The sequence below is a fragment of the Pteropus vampyrus genome, unplaced genomic scaffold (genome assembly GCF_000151845.1).
Source record: "Pteropus vampyrus isolate Shadow unplaced genomic scaffold, Pvam_2.0 Scaffold11, whole genome shotgun sequence".
Classification (NCBI taxonomy): domain Eukaryota; kingdom Metazoa; phylum Chordata; class Mammalia; order Chiroptera; family Pteropodidae; genus Pteropus; species Pteropus vampyrus.
In genome coordinates, this window is record NW_011888792.1 from 2,551,831 (window position 1) to 2,557,655 (window position 5,825).

Consider the following 5,825-nt stretch of genomic DNA (forward strand, 5'->3'; position numbering starts at 1 on the left):
ATTACATCTGTAGTAGGGTCCTTCCTACATGCTTCTATCAAACCTGCATATATTTCCATTACAATACTCTCATGCTACATTCCAATGGTCTATTCAAATGTCTGTCACCCTGCTATACTCTAAGCTCCTGGAGAGCAAGGGCTCTATCTTATTTGTCTTCGCAATTATCTATCTATCTATCTATCTATCTATCTATCTATCTATCTATCTATTTATTTACACACACACACCTACAGCACTCGGTATTCCTAGGTAGTCTCTCATCCAAGTACTAACCAGGCCCAACCCTACTTAGCTTCCGAGATCAGACAAGATCGGGCACATTCAGGGTAGCATGGTTGTAGTGTCTTTGTAATTCTAACACAGTGCTAGCATAAGTACCTTTTTGTACTTTTTCTAATTGTGTAATTTAGGCTTTCCTTTACACTATGGATCATTATTATAGTCTCTATAATCTTGAAAAAAATTTTTGGTTTGTTTTTTTTTTAACTGATCTTTTCACTGCTAGAAACATGACCTCATTGTAATACCTTCCCACCAATATTGATGCTTATATAGATGTACCTTAATAGTATCTCAAAATTGGGATCAGCAGCAACTGTTGCTGTGGAGAACAAATTAATTTCTGAGGGAAAGGGGAAATAATGAGAATATTATCTGGTATATCATGCCGATCTACCTTAAGAGAACACGGCATGTTGACAAGTTGCAGAAGTGATGACCATAGCATCTTTTTGGGGAAATATGAGGAAAAGAATATATGCTGATTGGTTAAAGTTGTAGACTGAAGTGGGCATTTATAATTTCTTTGACCACTGAGCACCTAAACTCTCTTCCTATTTAAAGGAAATTCCCCATTGCGTGAGTCTTGGTGAGTACTCGAGCCCTAATTCCATCTTAAATCCAGAGTAGCCAGATATTCCCTCTTCCCAGCCCCAGCAACGAGGGCATGAACATAAAACCTAAGTGTGGCTAATCAGAATTGGGAATTTGAATCTGAAGCGAATCATTTAAATGGATAGGGATTGTTAAAATAGGTTCCTGGCAACCAGTGGGTCCAGTATGGTGTCAGTCTATCAGTATCTTTACCTGTGGGTGAGTCAGCAGTAGTATCCTAACCAAACTTGGATGTGACCTTGTTGTGGTTCCTACTGTCTGATTGCCCTTGGTTCCTGCCTGTTTTTTTTAGCTTGGTTCTTTAGTCTTCCTGTTGATTCTATGAGCTATCTGATATTCTGCCAATAAATTTCTTTCCTGCTAAAATTAGCCAGTCAGTTTCTATTATTTGTGACCAAGAACTTCATCTTTATACTGCTTTGCCCAAAGTGCTTTCTGCTTACTCAGTAAATAATTGTTGAATAACCAAGTGGCTATCATTTTTTATACCTTGTCCAAGTATGTTTTCTGTGGGATGATATCCCTAATTTTATGTAATATAAGGCAGAAGAACATTAATATTATGAAATGTGAAAGAACATTTTCTGGAATGCATATGTTCTATAAGACAAGTGATACCAATGAAAAATTTGCAGTGCAACAGGAAGGTAGAGGGCCTCTGGCAAAATCACATGAAGGCTGGGGAAGCAAACACAGGATCGAAATCCCTAAACCCATCCTAAGCCAAATCCCTCTTTCTAAAGGATGAACAGCTTGTGTTTCAGCATGGTATTTGTTCACTGATCCTTATCCACAGCGAAACCAGGGTGGCAAGTCTCCCAAAGACTTTACTCGGCCCTAAAAGCTTATTTATGCTCAAGCCCCAGGTTTGTGAGGATGTGCTGAGAAGACTAAAGGGGACTGTTGGCTTCAGGATTTGAGGCTTGAAGATTTTTGTATTCTAGGAATATGGCTAGATTGTGAAAGTTTTTGTTGCTTCATGTTTTCTTCTTTCTTTTTATTTTTTTCCTTCTTCCACAGCATGTTACAAACTACTTTTAAAGATTTTGACTTTTTTTGTTTTCAATTATATAGTTTATCATTTTATTACATTTATTTATGGAAAGCTTTATCTCCTATACCTTGACATTGTAGTTTACATTTTATCTTCACGATATTATTTTTTAATAGAAAATTATCAACATATTGATTGTATTTGTTGATTTGACTATGTAAGAAAACTTTCAAAGTGGATCTAAGATGGTCGATTATTTCTCTCTGAAATTTACCAACTATAACTGAAAATACTATTTTTGAGTAAAGCTTGTCAAGTGTCAAAGGAATAATGATCTTACATGGAACTTATGTGTAAGTCACATATTATCTACCTATAATTCATTTGTAGTTCTTTTCACTGCTCTTATCATTTGATACTCAGAATAGCAATCTATAAGTGTTTCTTAAAGCATCTAGGAAATTTCCATCTTTCATGCATATAACATTTAAATTTAACTTTCATGTGGTTCTTAGGTGTTATGTTTTAGAATAACATGCAGTTCTGCAGTTGTTTTGCTGTTAAAGCATTCTTAACTGATTTCCATATCAATCGATTCTATGCCTTGTTGTAATGTAAATAACTCCTAATGATACAGTAAACTAGTGTTTGCTCTTTAGTAAACAGCTCTATCAGTGACTTTTTCAAAGATAGTGAAGGCTTATCAAGATTATCAGTATCAATGTCTGCCAGATTGTATACATATATTTTTTTCTTGGGGAAGTTTTGGTTGATTTAGCCTTTACTATTTCTCCAACGACCAGATCTACACAGCCTCATAAAATGATCAGGCTGAAATGTTTTTTTCTGCTTATTTGTCTGGGGTCTTGCTGACTAAAGACTCTAAACTCTGTTAAAGCAGGGACAGTGCTTGTCTCGTTCACTGTATTTCCAGCACCCAGCACGATACCTGGCATACATCAGATAAGTTTGTGAAAAGAATGGAGGAATGTTAATAGGCTTAGCAGTTTCTGTTTTCCAGAGACCGCCAGTATAATATTGACCCACTGTGATGGTTAATTTTATGATCAACTTTATTTGGCCAAGAGATATCCAAATAGCTGATAAAACGTTATTTCTGGGTAAATCTGTTTCCAGATGAGATTAGCATTCGAATCCATAGATCACCCTCATCAGTGTGGTGGGCACCACACTGAAGATCACCCTCATCAGTGTGGTGGGCACCATTTAATCCATTGAGGGCCCAAATAGAATAAAAAGTTGGAGGAAGAGCAAATTTGCTCTCTGCTTGAGCTGGGACATCCATCTTCTTGGCCATCAACCCACTGTTCTTGGGCCTCTAGACTTGGACTGAGACTTACACCAGTGGATTCCCTAGTTCTCAGGCTTTGGATTTGGACTGGTACTATATCACTGGCTCCCAGAGCCTCCAGCTTGCAGATAGTAGATTATGAGACTTCTCAGTACCATAATCATGTGAGCCAATCTCTCATAATAAAACTTTTTCTACGTATCTATATATATCCCAATGACTCTGTTTTACTGGGGAACATTGACTTACACACCCACCTATTTGAAACACAAGTTTCCTTGAGGTTCCCAATTTACTTTAGCCTGGCTTTTTCCCTCATAGCTTAGAAGTATTGCTAGCATTCTCTTAGTTCCAAGGTGCCAATACCAGACCATTTTACTCCCCTATGAAAAAAAATTTCTCTTGATTTGGTTCTATATCAATCCCTCTGTATCATTTCCTTCTTACCTTCCTCCTCATCATCTTTTTCTTAATTTTCCACATTTGTCTAGGTTTTTGTGCCAAGCTCACCATCTTCCTCTCCCACCCAATTCCTGCAGAAATTTCAACACTTTCATGAATGATCCATTGACTAATATAGTCTCATGCCTGTGTGGTTTATGTTATGGCTTCGCTTCCACTCTACTTCAGCAGCTCACTTTGGATTGACTTTTTGAGCCTTGTCCTCACCTGGAACTAACTGATACACTTGGAATCCCCTCCTCTTCAAATATACCCTTGTATTCTGCCAGTCTTTCCCTATTGCTATGAGCCTGCTCTTACTGACACTGTGATAATCTGTAGTTTTTTGATCCCTCTCCTTTTTCCGAATCTATTAGTCCCCTTAAAATTATTTCCTTACCATTCAGTCCAGACCCCACAATTCTCACTTCTATCCCTCTTCTACCAGCAACCTTAATTTACCCTACCCTTTCAATGCTCTTCAGCACCCTGCAAGCCTGGAATTTTGGACTCATTCACACCTATATTTTATACTTCTTCATCCAAGCAGGGTGAGTGGTACTGAGAAAAAAAATTACACAAAATATAGGAATTAGTATCTCCATAAATATGGGAATCCACTCTTAACTATACTCTCAAATCCTATGTACTCTTCCTCAGCTTCTCTCATTTCCTTTGAAGACTGTCACAGACTGTTACAAACTTTCGCTTTTTTAAAAGCCCCTCTCTCACTTTCGGAAAATGGCTCTGCTAACTTTCCATTTCACTGAGAAAGTAGAAATGATCAGAAATGAATTTTCCTAAACTCCTCCATAGCACTTCCTTCCCCAATACAAAGGCATTTGTTTCTACTCTTATCACTACTTCTTTCTCCTTTGCCTTCCTTCCAATTCACGCAAATTCGTACTTTGGACTCAACACTATTTTTCTCCTCAGGGATTGTGCTGCCTCAATTATCTCCTCTTTCCTTTTAGTTCTTGTGCTTAGTTTATAGGCTGGAGTCACACTCACTTAAAAAATGAAATACCAAAGTACCCTCCCTTGACTCTGATTCTCTGCTACCTTCACCCTATCTTCTATCTTCTCTTTACAGAAAACCTTGAAGTCTCTATTTCCTTGCCATTTCCCTTTTTTGTTGTTTTTGTTATTTCAAAGGCCCATCCACTTTGTAATCCATTAGACTCTGACTTAGACCTCCACCATACTATCAAAACTGCTTTTGCTAAGTCACCGATGTCTTCTTAATTTCTGAATCTAAGTCACTTCTCAGTATTTATCTTCCTTGATTTCTTTGCTTTATTTTTTGGTACTGTTAACCACTCTCTGGAAACTCTCTTCTTGTTTTTTTTTTATTGTACTATTCTTTCCTGTCCTCCTTCTAATTCTCTTAGAATCCTTGTGGGCCTTTCTACCTACGTATTTTTGCCTCCTTTTTTACTTTATTTTTAAAATTATACTTGACAATGTTATGTTAATTTCAGGTGTACGACATAGTGATTCGACATTTATATACCTTATGAAGTGATCACCACAGTAAGTCTTGTAACCATCTGTAACCATACAAAGTTATTATAATATTGTTGACTATATTCTCTATACTGTACGTTATAGTCCTGTGATTTATAACTGGAAGTTTGTACTTCTTAATCCCCTTTTAAAATATTGATGTTCTCTAAGATACCACCCTCAGATATCTTCTTTTTTTCACTCTATGTACTCTCCTTGAATAGTGTCTTTTGTGATCATAGCTGCAACTATCACCTGTATATCAATAAAACCCAAGTACAGGAGGTTGACTTTTTCTAAGGGGGTTAGGACCTAAAGTCAGTGTGAATGGCAAAAATAGGGTTAAAATTACCTTTGAAAAAATCTCCTCTTAAATACTGTATACATGATTTTGAATATATATACTATCAGTCAAGAAATCCTACACAGCCAGTTTTCCTCTGCTATTGGAACAGAAGGTTGTTTCTTTAGTTGAATACCAGATGAAGTTGTTGGCTTGCATTTAAGGGCCACGTTATAAGAAAAATATGTTTTTGTTTTTTTGCCAAGCACATATAGTGGAGTGAATATAAGTAAGAACAGAATACAACTCCACTATATATATTTTCAGCCTGACCTCTTCCATGAGTTCTGGACTTATACACCAAACCGCTGACTGGATATCACCTTTTGGAT

General features: G+C 36.9%; 1 pseudogene; it reads right to left on the reverse strand.

Annotated features, from left to right (window-relative positions):
- Positions 1 to 227: 227 nt before the first annotated feature.
- Positions 228 to 346, reverse strand: LOC111732073 (annotated as a pseudogene).
- Between the last annotated feature and the right edge of the window lie 5,479 nt (positions 347 to 5,825).